The 14,025-nt window shown below is 43.9% G+C and overlaps 1 protein-coding gene across 1 annotated transcript in view; it reads right to left on the reverse strand.

The window, feature by feature from the left end:
- The window catches only part of TJP2 (tight junction protein 2), a 250,962-nt gene extending 237,828 nt beyond the window's left edge, over positions 1-13,134 (reverse strand). The window contains exon 1 of the mRNA XM_029612832.1: positions 12,924-13,134. The gene's annotated coding sequence lies outside the window, so the exon portion shown is untranslated. The remainder of the gene's footprint in view (positions 1-12,923) is intronic.
- Positions 13,135-14,025: the final 891 nt, after the last annotated feature.

Genomic DNA, 14,025 nt, shown 5'->3' on the forward strand with positions numbered 1-14,025 from the left:
TGATTTTTGCACTTGTTACGTTTTGTATTTGTATATAATTTAAATATTATGTAAAAAAAAACCCCAAAGTGAATGGTTTTCAATAAAAAAAAAATTGTTAAATAACCTTGAAAAATCTGTCACAGAATTTACTAACTCTTGCCACAGAATCTTGAAATATCTGCCTCGGGAAACCAGGGGCTCCAAGAGACACATGATTCACACTTTGATCAACTACCAACAGTGCTGATTTTTTTCGTTTTGAAATGTGTTAAGTACTTTCCTTTTTCTCCACTGCAGCTGGAATGAGCTGCAGCTGGAATGAGCAGAGTACAAAACAAAATAGGCCTTGCACTGGCAGGATTTTGCACCCCCAAACATTTGCTCTAGCCAACTGCCTAGTTTGTGTAATGGAAGCACCGACCCTGCAAAGGTGATAAGTACAGGTTAAAAAGAGAAGGGGATAAAACAGAACCCTGAGGAACAGCACAGGTGCCACACCAAACATACGGGTCTATCCTGTAAAGTGCGGCCGCGTTTACCCTGCTCCTAAGCCGCTTTTTACTCACTTTCCGGCCGCGTTAGCCCTTCCTGCGATCCCGAATCCCCTTTAACCTACTCCTACCGCGTCCTAAATTCCCCGGGCAACCCCTTCTGCACGCGGCATGCATATTGCATGCAAACGAGCGAATTAGCTATTCCCTAGCATCCCGTAACCCGCGCCCCGACTATCGCTAGTTTTCCCTGCCGTTTTGTCGCGCGTTTAACCTGCAAACTTACCACCTAACCTGACCCCTGCGGTAGAGGCAGGGGTCAGGGTAGGTGGCAAGCTTTCCCCCAGCCCCCGCTCACCTGCCCCGGCCGCGATCATGGGTGCCGGTCTCCGTGGCAGCCCCAGTCCTCTCCCCTGCTCCCAAAGCCAAAAAAAAAAAAAGCGAAAAAAACGTTGCAGCCCCCCTCCGATGTCCGGACTGGGGCTGCCATGGAGACTGCAACGGCGAAGAAAAAAAAAACCAAAAGCAATTTTGGTTTTTTTTTTCCAAAAAGCGACAATTTTGGTTTTTTTCCAAAAGCGACTTACTTTTGGGATCTGTCAAGATCCCAAAAGTAAGCCCGCAACATGCAAATGCATGTTGATGGCCCTATTAGGTATGCCCACGCGATTCAGTAAGTATAATGTGCAGCCAAGCCGCACATTTTACTTTCAGAAATTAGCGCCTACCCAAAGGTAGGCGCTAATTTATCAGGCACCGGGAAAGTGCACAGAAAAGCAGTAAAAACTGCTTTTCTGTACACCCTCCGACTTAATATCATGGTGATATTAAGTCGGAGGTCCCGAAGGGTAAAAAAAGTAAAATAAATAAATAAATAAATTTGAAGTCGGCCGGCGGCTGTCTGGTCGAAAACCAGACGCTCAATTTTGCCGGCATCCGGTTTCCGAGCCTGTAGCTGTCAGCGGGCTCGAGAACCGATGCCGGCAAAATTGAGCATCGGCTGTCAAACCCGCTGACAGCCGCCGCTCCGGGCCAAAAGGAGGTGCTAGGGATGCGCTAGTGTCCCTAGCACCTCCTTTTGCCCATTTCTACCGCCGGACCTAATTTAAATACTGCATCTCGCGCACAGGCGAGTGGCCTGTGCGTGCGCCGGGAGAGCGGGCATTCGCCCGCTCTCCTGCGGACTTTACTGAATCGGCTTGTCAGTGTGCTAAAAGTCAGTCTAAAACCTCTTGTAACCCTGATAAGCTTACAGTGGAAGAAAAAAAAGCCTTTATTTTCCAGGGAATGAGAAAATATCTCCTTTCTGGCCGGCTGTAGATTGGCTGTCAGTACTTTTGCAGCATTTAATAAGGTCACCTTGGCCACCCTTCTGCTATTCTTAGGGCAGACAAATGCTTCATCCTCACTATTGGATCCTCCTCCTTTTAAGTCCAAAATTAGGGCTCTTTCCATTCCTAACCATCATCATCAATACTACACTTGATCATGGCTTAGTCTATTGGTTGAGCTCAAGGCTCCCAGGGTCCAACCCATCTTTAAAGAAAAAAAAAACAAACCTTGATTCAGATGTTCAACAATTTTAAGTCTATCTGGAATTTATCAATATTGTCTAAAATCAGCGAGAAAGTCATTCTTATCCAACTGACTCTTTGGGGGGGGTGGGGGGGGTGTATTTCATCCTAGGCTATCAGGTTTTAGTACCATGTCAGCATGGACCACCCTCTTAAACAAATTAGTTTAAGCCGTTGTGTTTCTAGATATGAGCTTGGCATTTGACATCAACCACAAACTATTACTTAAGTGTCTGAAAGAACAGGGCATTTAAATTAGTTCAGCACATTCCCTAACAACTGCACATATCAGGTTGACTGGAACTCACAACTATCTTTGGTGTGGCACCTGTTTTATCCCCTTCTCTTTTTAACCTGTACTTATCACCTTTGCAGGGTCGGTGCTTCCATTACATAAACTAGGCAGTTGGCTAGAGCACCAAGATTTTGGGGGAGCAAAATCCTGCCAGTGCAAGGCCCAGAGAGGTGCTGTATCAGAGCCATGACATCTGATAAAAGGGAGTGTTGTGCTGAAGCTGCCACCAAAAATCCAGAGCTTGGATTTTAGTTGTCTTTTACGCAGACATCTAGGTTGCAGCCAGCCTGGATTCCAAAGCCCCCGAGTCTATAAAAAAAAAAAAAAATTAATGAATGTTTAACAGAATTTGTAAATTGTCTTATCCAAAGTAATTCCAGAAAAATCAGAAGCAATATGGTTTGATAGGGATAAGGACCACACTTATCCATCTTCTCCTAAAATGGCCAGGTCTTCGATAAAATCATAACTGCCTCTTTTTGTTGTGTCAAGTTGGACTCTGCATTGAATTTTTCTCCTATTTCATTTCTTATGCAGTGTTATTTTTCTTTATGCTTTATCCAAACTATTTTTAGAAATCAAAGATCTGAAAACACAGACATTCTTACTAATATTAAATCAACTTGATTACTATAATGCCCTATACTATGGATCATCTTAAAGACTATTAAATAGGCTTCAGATGGTGCAAAACACCTCCAAATTCATCTTTGGTAAAAATAAATTTTCCCACTTAACTCCTGTCACTTGTGCAAGGGTATTCCCTTCCTACCTTTCTAACTAACTCATATCCTATCGGCCTGTATATGAATTGTTAAGACTTTTCTTACAAGGAGATTTGATAAGAGGTCTTGGGAAATAAGCATTTCCTTTTTGGTGCTCGGTTTATGGAACTCCTTACCACTCACTTCATGCCTGGAAAGAGACTATCTGCAATTTAGGAAACCCCTTAAAAACATGAGAAAAAAAAGTTGTAATTAAAAAGGGGGCAATTCTAGTTATTTAAGCTATGGATTTTATTTTTATCAGTATTTTAAATTGTTTTGGTTTATCTTTGTTTATAGATTAAAATAAAAAAACAAAACCTATTCTCATAACTGTGCTTTTGTTTTATGCTCTGTTTACATTTTTATGTTTCATATTGGGATTTTAGGAGTAAGGATGTTTGCGGGAGTGGGGAATTTATGTATGATTATGCATTTTTGTTTGATGTCTTAGTCTGAAATATATTGGATTGTTTTATATTCCTAAATGTATTGACTATACAAAATCCTAAATGAAATAGACATGTATCTTATATCACACAATTTATTATTATATTAAAAGATTTGGATGCTGTTACTTTAAAAAAAATACAACAAAATCAATGCATTTTTTTAATTACACTTTTTTCTATTTTTTTGATTATTGGGTGTGTGTTTATTTTAGCCAATTTTGTACTATGCTTTTTATAACATTTTTGCTAGAATTTTACTTTTATTGTAGATCATTTTGATTTTCTTAAGACAGACAATTAATGAAAATGAATATGCTAAACTAAACCCGAGGAGACAGTGTCATGTTGACGAACACCCTATATATGTCTGACCTATTTAAGGGTTATTGCCAAATCCTATAGCCCACATTCTAAGAAAAACAAAACCAAAGTGGCATTCCTAAAGTCTTATGATTTCTTCGGGTTTCCCTTTTTTTCTGCACTTCTTTTTGGCAGGTTAACTGGGGTTAAGATTTGACTCAGGCTCTGGCTATTGGCCCTCTTTCTTCCCTGAAGAGGACAGGAGAGCACAGCACAGGATTCAAACTGCTGAAAACTGAATGGGCTTCTTTTGTAGGAAAATACCCAGGGCTGGCAGAAGCACTAGGCGAGTTAGGCCAGGGCCTAGGGCGCCGACCATTAAGGGGCGCAAGCAGTGGCGGCAAAGAGGAGTGAGGATTTGAATCTCCACTCCTCTTTGCTGCAGTCGCTCACAAGCCATGTGGGGCAGTGGCAAGGCAGAAGGTGCCTAGGGCGCCTAATCCCCTTGCACTGGCCCTGAAAATATTCCTTACATTCCAGTTGACTGCTGGAAACTCCATTTTCTAGTTCAGGGGCATTCAGGAAAAAGACCTGCAAAGAAACCAGTGGCACGGGCAGTAGGGATGTGCAGAGCAAAAGTTTAAGTTCATATGTCCATATGTCCAAAGGGGGGTCCCATTTGCGGTCAATATGGACATAAACAGAATTCAATGAGTTGAGTATATGTCCATATGTGCAAATAAAAATTTAAACCCCTCACCCTCCTTAATCCCCCCCCCAAGACTTACCACAACTCCCTGGTGGTCCAGCGGGGTCAGGACGCCATTTCTGACCAACTTTGCAAGGAGCACGTGACGTCGGCGTCACGTCGCAGTGACGCGGCATCACGTGATTCCCCGCGGGTTCTCGCCGGAACGCTCGTTCGGCCCAAAAGGAACTTTTGGCCAGCTTGGGGGGGCCTCCTGACACCCCCAAGCTGGCCAAAAGTTCCTTTTGGGCCGAACGAGGGTGCCGGAGGGAACTCGCGGGGAATCACGTGACGCCGACGTCACGTGCTCCTCGGAAAGGCTTTCAGAAATGGCGTCCTCACTCCTCGCTGGATCACCAGGGAGTTGTGGTAAGTCTTTGGGGGGGGGGATTAAGGAAGGTGAGGGGCTTAAATTTTTATTTTGGATCAACAATCACGATTTCCAACTTATTCAACATAGCTATGTTGAATAAGTTGGAAATCCGATCGTTTATGTCTTATCACTTTTTTAAGTTAAAAAAAAAAGTAGCGTTTTACATTTATGTTCAATACGAATGCACACCCCTAATGGGCAGTCTGCTGCAGCTCCAGCCAACTAACTACAACAAAATGCAGTCATCTGTATAAGGTGTAGGAAATCACAAAGGTGTCCTGGAACATACAAGTAAAATCCCCTTACTCTGGGAAGAGACTGGATAAGTGAACCTTACCCTGCACTCTATGATGTAGAGTGAATCACTGTATATGAAAGGAAATCTAGTCCAGGGCCCCCTCAAACTGGTCCTCGTGGCACTCCCCTCCCCAGCCAGTCAGGTTCTCCGGATATCCACAACAAATATGTATTAGATCACTGTATGCACATTTGAGACCTAGTTAGTCTCCTGCTGTAATGCTCCATGCCTCCTCAGCAAAGCCCTTTGGCCGCAAGGCTCCTCAGGACACAGCTTCCAGCACCATGCTGCATCCAGTGATTTTGACTACAGGAAGCCCACAGCCCCTAAGCCTTTATAGGCCCTGTCTCCGGGACTTCCTGTGGCGCTTGCTGATGACATCAGCGCCTGGAGATATAAAGAAGTTCAGTACACCTTGCTAGCACCTCAGCCACAGATCCTTCTGGGATCCCTCTGCTAAGGTGCTATCACTCCTAATGTCTTAAAATCACTAATGCCTTAGAGCTCTAAGCGACGTACAAATAAAACATTACACAGTAAAACAATTCAAAACGTACATAACTGTATTAGATAGAGACTGAATGTGAAGAACATCACAGTTAGGCCCCTGAAGAACTGAACCACTGACTGAGCCGTATAAATTGCGAACATATATATTTAGGATTTGTTACGCCTTTTGGCTTTTCTTTTCCGCTAAGCTCTCTGTCTTCTTTGGAAAACTAAACCACTGAATTTTGTGTGCTAGTGATAAAGTCTTGAGGTCCTCGGGAAATCTGCATTACTGAGCTACCTATAGGTCACATTCTGCTGACCTTTTTGAGTCAACACCTGGCAGAGCCCCTCTGCCCTAGGGCTGGAATGCATGGGAAAAGGTGCACAGCATAATTTATGGCTAGGTATTGGCGGGAAAAAAAAATCAAGACAAAATGAGATTCTATATAAACTACCTCACAAGACCAACACCTTAATTCTGGAAGTCACACAAGACGTTCACGACATGCCAGTGTTCTGACTGTTCCACTGCTGACATTCATGGGGCAACCTCAGCAAAAGTGAGCATTTTTAGTTTTACATTGTAAATACATATATATTCCCTGGTTTTGCTTTACTTGTTCTATGCATATTGTCTCTTGTATCTCATCTTCTAGAGGAGGAATAACCTAGTGGTTAGAGCAGTGGACTATGAACCAGGAGGACCAGGGTTCGAGTCCTGCTGTCACTCCTTGTGACCTTGGGCAAGTCACTTTACCCTCCATTGCCTCAGGTACAAACTTAGATTGTAAGCCCTCTGGGGATAGAAAAATACCTACAGTACCTGAATGTAAACCGGTGTGATATCTCAATTGAGAACGAATGTCTGTATATAAATAAATAAATAAAATAAATTATTTTTCCTTGTTTACATTATGCATTACTTATGTGCAATGCAATTTTTTTTTTTATTAATCCTAGATTATGTATACTCAATTTACTGCAACAATAAATGTGAAAATACGGTGTGAAGATATTTTCTGCTTGTCTGTGGAAATTAAGAATCACTTAGCGACCTTAACCACTCCCTGGCCATTACATGAACATTTAAGTATAATTTAATTTATATTCTGCTTTTCAGGCACTTCAAAGCATGCCAATATCATATCAAGACCAGGAAAAAACAAACAACATCCAGGGACTCCCTAGCATTGACTATCTGGTCAAAAACTCATGCCAGCAACAAGTACAGTTATTCAGGAATAAGACTGCTTAGAAAAAGAAGAGCTTTAAGCATCATCTTGAACATCTTCTGGTAGTCAAATAGCCACAATTCCACTGTGATCAAGTTCTACAGGGTGGGTGCTGCAACTGAAAAGGCACAGTCACTTGTGTCAGCAAGGCAAGCTTGCTTGGTGGATGGAATGTCTAATCATCCTCTTTGAGAGGATCTAAAAGTTCTTGTAGACCAGTAAAGTCAGTAAAGCACTGGACCAAGGCACAGTATCATGACTAATTCGTTTAAAGACCATCATGCATACTTAATACTGATTTTGGTATCAAAAGGAATCAGTGAAGGTCAATAAGAACCAGAGTAATATGGTCTTGGTGGCTTTTCTCAGTGATCAAACAGGCAGCCGAATTCTGGAGAAGTTGCAATGGTTTAAGAACTAAAGTAGGAAGGCCAAGATATAAAGCACTGCAATAATCTAATATTTGAAATATAGATGCTTGAACTATTACACAGAAATCAGACTGATCTAGCAGGTGCTTCAGCCCAATTTGTAGAACCAGTATTCTAAGAATGGGGGCTTTTTAAAATGTATTTATTGCATTTTACAAATACATTCAAGAAATACTTAAAAGGAAAAGTGACATTACAACATTTAAATCAAAGAAAAACCTGGAAATCCAGGCCCTCATAAAACTGGAACATTACAAGTGCCAAATATATAATCCTAGTCCTTAAATGTAGAGATCCAGACAATTCCAAAATAAATTTACACAATAAAAATACAGGTAATACTAGCAAATGGAGGAGCATAATACATATAAAGGACTCATTCCTAACCATTGAGAGGTCAATTAGTATTTGAAGGTGTAGACTTCTACAGAAGATGATTTATCACTAAGAAAATTAGAAAGCTGAGAAGGATGGAATATAAGAAACATCCCGATATTTGATGAGACATTTACATGGATATTATAAAAGGAAAACAAAAAAAAGCACCCAGCTGCAAAGCTCTGGGCCTCATTAAGAGAAACTGCTTCCTCTTTTTCTAAGTTTGTCTCCCCAAATCTGGAAAACTTGTACCTTTAAATAAAGAAAAATCTCCAATGTCTGAAAAACTATCTTTAGAATCCAATCCCTGTCAGATTCAAGTAAGAAGGAAACAATCAAGGTTGCTGGTTCAGCTAACTCACTATCAGAAGTCTCAAGGACCTCTGAAAGACTTAAATTACAAGTATCTAACGGTGACAGAGACTGCATATTCTGACCCTCCACAGATCTTTTCTTAAAAAGGAGACAAATAAGAAATTCTTGCAATAGGTGGAGTTGCTTGTTCCGGCACCTTTAATATTTCTAAGACATTTCTTCCACATATCTTTAACTGAAATAAGAGGAACTTTAAGAAAATTAATAAAGTGTAAATTCCTTCCGTAGATTTGATTCTCCAGGTTTTCTATCCTAGTAGGACAAAAACATTCTCTCTCATCAGTGCTTGTTGGTGAGCAACTGCATTTTTCATATCTTGTTTTAGAGTCTCACATACATGTCCAACATTTGGGTTCTCCCCTTGTAAAAAAGTCTTTACTTGAATATCAATCTCGTTGACTTTGTCAACCATAGGGTTCAACTGTGCTGTTAAACTGGTGCTTAAAGTCACTATCGCTTCCCAAATTGTTTCAAGAGAAAATACAGAGGGTCTTACCATTGAATCCTTTTCTAATGGTATTTCAAGTAAATCAGTGTCCCCATGGAGACGTACACCTTCATAGTGCCTTCGAGGTCCTCTGGTAGGAACTTCCTCTGAAATGCCAGCAATGCCAGGCTCTGAGACAGTTTTCGCAGACGTCGCGGTCTCAGGTGTCGGCAATCTCCGCATCATCGATAAGCACAGAGTCCCGTCACGCAGTGAAGATTCTTGCCACAGCCGAATTAACAGGAGCCAGGGGTAGCGATGTTAGAGCATCAGGGAAGAATAAGAAGGAGGAGTCGAGTACCTCTTCCTCTCTACAAACTTCCAGCGATTCACCTCCCGGCTGCAAAACCCCTCTCTGCAAGTGTGCATCCATCAGGCCGATAACGGGACTCTCCAGAGGAGCAGCTGAGACATTCCTCTCCCTGGCCCTCTGTTTTCGACCAGAATGTGGCATATTTGGTTAATGTAACAGCAGAGAAAAAAAAAAAAGGCTTGCCACTCCATAAGGAGCTAGGTCGGCATCTTGGATCCCACCTAATACAAGTTTTAACATGTGAATGGTAAGACAGGTATGAGTCTATCTGAAAACAGAGGCTTTTCATACAGGGTCAGATTTGGGGTGGGGGGGGGGGAGAGAAAGAGAAGGTATCAATGGTAAAACATTGAAGATTGAAATTTCTCAAATGGTCTCTGCATTAGAATAAATTCAGTTTTTGCCATGTTCAGGGAAATTTTGTTATGGACTAACTATTGTTTAAGTGCAGACATATTTGCAGAAGCATAAAATGGCATCAGATCACATGGGCTGCACCTGGATGAAAAACTAAGTTGTCAGAAAAAATCTTATAACCCTCACAAAGGCTAGCACGAATTTTAAAAACCACTCCTAAATAGATGTTGAACAAAGGATAAGACTGATCCACGGGGGACTCATATGTATAAATGCCCACTTGGATTGCTTATGGGCAATTCTGACTTGAGGGGACTCGGATAGATACAACTCAGATCACTTCAGCACAAACCTAATACTGCACTATCTCACTATCTTGATCATAACAAAATGTTATATGATCAAGGGTGTCGAACTCTGAGGCAATGTCTAATGAGAGGAGGACAAAGCGATGACAAGAATCCACCCATTCTCAGTGTATCCAGTAATGAAGTTAACAATGTTTCTGCACTCATCACTCTCCTAAAACCAAACTGGTGGCAGTCCAGAATTTGGCTATCTTCAATGGGGGGGGGGGGGGGGGGGGAAGAAAAAAAAGAGTTCCTATTGTTCCTGCTCATCTATCTACCTACTTGTCTGCCTTGCTCTGTTCTTCACGCCTTGCCTGCCCTGCTTTTCCTTCGCCTTTATGTCTTGACTTCCTGTTGCTGATCAGTCCTGGACTTTTAAACACCGTTATGCTTGTGGCCAGCCCTGACTTCAGTTTGCCCGCATGAACTAGGCTGCACCGACCCAACAGCAGTCCTAGGGCTTACTTTCCTGAAATGCGACACTTGCAAAGTCACTATAAGTTATCTTGAAATGCTAGTAGCTGTAGGGGGTCCCCAGGACAGGTTTGGGAAGTCCTGGTATACTAGAAGTAGAAACCCTCACCCAAGCCAAAACCCAAAAGGGATTGAGAGAAAGGACTCCAGGTGTTGCTATTTCAATAATATGGCAGGAGATTAAAATATCTTAATGATTTTATACATGCTGCAATTCCATTACACTGCTGCTAAACACAGTATAAAACACTGACAGATTGAGCCATTCCCTCCCCTTCCCTTTATCCTTTAGTAAACCACAGAATGCATCTAAGAGCAGACAGCTAAAGAGGAAGGGGAGCATCTCTCTTCCTGGTAGAAGCACTAGTGGAAGGCACAAGATTAGCCCCCTCACCCCCTTTTTCCTTGGCTTGGTATTGAATAGCTGCATAAACGCTTTAGTGATGCTTGAAACCATTGTCTAGGCTTGTTGGACCCCAAGAGCAAAGAAATACAGGCCTCTCTGTAATAAGAGGCATAGAACCAAAAACTGCCCAGCCTGTGACGCACTTGCTTTTTTTTCCTGCAGAAGCAGTTAGAATTCAAAATGCCAAATTGAGAAATCCTCTCTTACGGGCTGATTCAGTAAAGTCTGCGGGAGAGCGCCCGCTCTCTCGGCGCACGCACAGGCCACTCGCCTGTGCACGTGATTCAGTATTTAAATGAGGCCAGGCGGTAGAAACGGGCAAAAGGAGGTGCTAGGGACACTAGCGCATCCCTAGCGCGTCCCTAGCGCCTCCTTTTGGCCCGGAGCGACGGCTGTCAGCAGGTATGACAGCCGACGCTCAATTTTGCCGGCATCGGTTCTCGAGCCCGCTGACAGCCACGGGCTCGGAAACCGGCAAAATTGAGCATCCGGTTTTCGACCCAACAGCCGCCGGCCGACCGACTTCAAATTTTTTTCTCTCGTACTTTTTTTACCCTTCGGGACCTCTGACTTAATATTGCCATGATATTAAGTCGGAGGGTACACAGAAAAGCAGTTTTACTGCTTTTCTGTGCACTTTCCCGGTGCCCGAAGAAATTAGTGCCTACCCAAAGGTAGGCACTAATTTCTGAAAGTAAAATGTGCGGCTTGGTTGCACATTTTACTTACTGAATCGTGCGGGAATACCTAATAGGGCGCTATTAGGTTCGGCGGGCTGGACGCGCGTTTTCGGGCCCTTACCGAATAAGGGGTTAGGGAAAACGCGCGTCCAATGGCAAGTTAACAGTGCGCGCCGTCGCAGCGCACTGTGCTGTATCGGCCTGCTGGTCTTGCTGAGTATTAAGGAATAAAGTGTAAAATGCTGAAGAAGCAACCCCTCTGTGAAACCCCCTTTGCTTGCTTAAGTTTCTGTGCAGAAACAGCAAATTAGAGCAGCTTGCCACACGTGGCAAGAAATAGGATAGAGCTAAAATGTTGACTGCAGGGATTAGAAACAAGGGGAACTAAGAAAGAATATATAATCTGTAAGATGATCACCCAGCTTGCAAGTTCGTAACAATAAATAATAATTGTTTCACCAAACTTGAGGGTTCACTATATAATTTTCTAAGAAGGAGCAATACCATTTCTAACAGGATGAAAGGGAAAAGAAGCACCTGCCTCTGCTCCACCACCTTTATGCAAAATGTACAAAAGTGCCCATGTGCAATAGGCAGGCAACAAAAGAAGTGGTTTTTTTTTAAGGATAGATCTGTGAAGAAGGAAAAAAACCAAAACATTTAAAATGGGTCAATTACATTAGAAAAAATATTCAGATTTAGAAATAACATTACTTCAGTTTCAAGCATATGATAGTGTAAAATCTATTAGGACACAAAGGAAAGGTGAAAGGTAACCAAATGGAACAACTAAACTAGGCAGCAGATGAGTCAAAGTTTTGAAAATAACCTGTAGGGCTGCCTCAAGCCATGCTTTTGAGAGTTTTTGCTCTACAAGGTCAGTTTTTCGAGTTCGGATAATAAATGTTGAAGGATTACTGGGATTTCATAAGTGTGCTGCTTACACTGTGATGCGCAGTATTACTTCATTTCATAGTCACAGGAAAGGCTTTCAGCTCTGTACCACACCCACCTGAAAGCCCTTGCACTACTGGAAAGAGCGCTCAGCCTTGTAATCCTATCGGCAGGCTTTGGAGAGGGAATTGCAGTAGTTGCCTTAAGAAATACAGTATGTGCTCAGGCATGTCTGAACTACTAAGTTACAGAACTAGTTTAGTTGCTACATGTAACTAATACTGCCCTGAATGAGCTGGGAGAGGATACAAATTAAGGGGGGGGGGGGGGGGGGGAGAAAGGTTTCCAGGTGGCCGCAACTCGTGGCACCGGATCCTCGCCCGGTTTCAACTGACCTGGAAGTCTTAAGGGGCAAGACGTACTACCAGGAGACCAAAAAATGCGGTAACATCACTGTTAAAGAGTCCAGCCCTACCATAGTGCTGTGCTGCAGCAAACAAAACTTCGGCTACAGTTTCCCCCACCCCGGTGCGCCCGTGGGGCACTGCCACTCCCTCCCCACCCCCTGCTGGCAGAGAAGGAGCACAGAGCGAGTGCCTCCCCCACCGGGCCTCGGCTTGCGGGGCAAGGGACTGGGGGCGCCGGTGAAGAGGACGCGCGCTAAAGCCTCGAACATGTAATGACAATTTAGAACCGATTGAGGTTTGCTTTTCCCCTTGGGAAGACCTAAAGATACCAGGAAGCGCAAACTGCCGAGCAAGCTCCTCTCCTACTCACCTTCAGCTACAGCTCCTCACAACCTCCCGGGGGGGGGGGGGGGGGGTGTAACTGAACTGCACAGTAAATAAAAATAATAAATAATCCCAAAGCTAGGCGGGAGCCAGTTCGCTTGTGCTCCTGCCCGCACCGCTCTCCGGGAAGGCGCTTCCGGCCCCCACTTCTCCGCCGCCCGCCGGCAGGTGATTGACTCGACCTGCCCCGCGCTAACCCTGTCAACAAGGGCTTGGCGCGAGCTTTCTGGAAACGCCCCGACCGGCGCGCAGGACGGCGAGAGGCAGCCCAAGCGCCACCGCCACCAAAATAAAGAGCAAGGAAAGGGGGGGGGGGGTTCCTTTTCGGGGCTGTGACTTTGTTTTGTGCACTCCGGCTTCTGTGGAGTGGTGCAAGCAGCCGCCGCAAGCCAAGCGGGGGTTAATTAGTCCCCATTCCCAGGTGATTCCTGAATCTTGTTTCCTGGGCGTCGGCGCGCTTTATACCGCGCTTTGGACTGTCTCTGGCTCCGGCCGGTTGCTCAGCCTCTGCTGCTCTGCTCCCCTCGCCCCACTCCTTAGTTTCTGCAAACCGACTGAAAACTTCCACTGCACTTAAGTCGAGTTCAGCAGAAAGGCGATAGCAGTCCACCTTAGACATTTTTTTTTACTAAAATGTTCCAAAATACTTGGAAACCGTACAGGGTTACCACAGTAAAAGGAAAATCTTTTGGCTTAGGGAATGAGGTTGAGACTAGGCAGATCCTCTCCTGTCTCCTTATTTGTAACTCGCCTTGGCTACCAATAAGACAGCATGAGCATATCATCTATACCAGCACTTCGCAACTAGTGGATTGTATCTTCCCATGTCGCACCGCCACTTTGTCGTTTCCTTCTCCCATTTTCCAGGCCCCATGGGCCAATTGGAAGCCTCCTTTCTTCCAACCCCCACTGCCTAATGGAAAGCCTCCTCCCTTCTCCCTGCCAGTGGGAGTAGGAAGAAGGGAGGAAAGCTTTGACAGGCCTGTGAAGCAGGCATCGCATAGCCCGGGGGAGGAATGGCAGTGTAGAGCCCTGATAAAGCAAGGCTACCATGGGACCCCATGCCTCTGGCGGCAAAGAAGAAACCT

This window comes from Rhinatrema bivittatum, chromosome 1, assembly GCF_901001135.1.
Source record: "Rhinatrema bivittatum chromosome 1, aRhiBiv1.1, whole genome shotgun sequence".
Classification (NCBI taxonomy): domain Eukaryota; kingdom Metazoa; phylum Chordata; class Amphibia; order Gymnophiona; family Rhinatrematidae; genus Rhinatrema; species Rhinatrema bivittatum.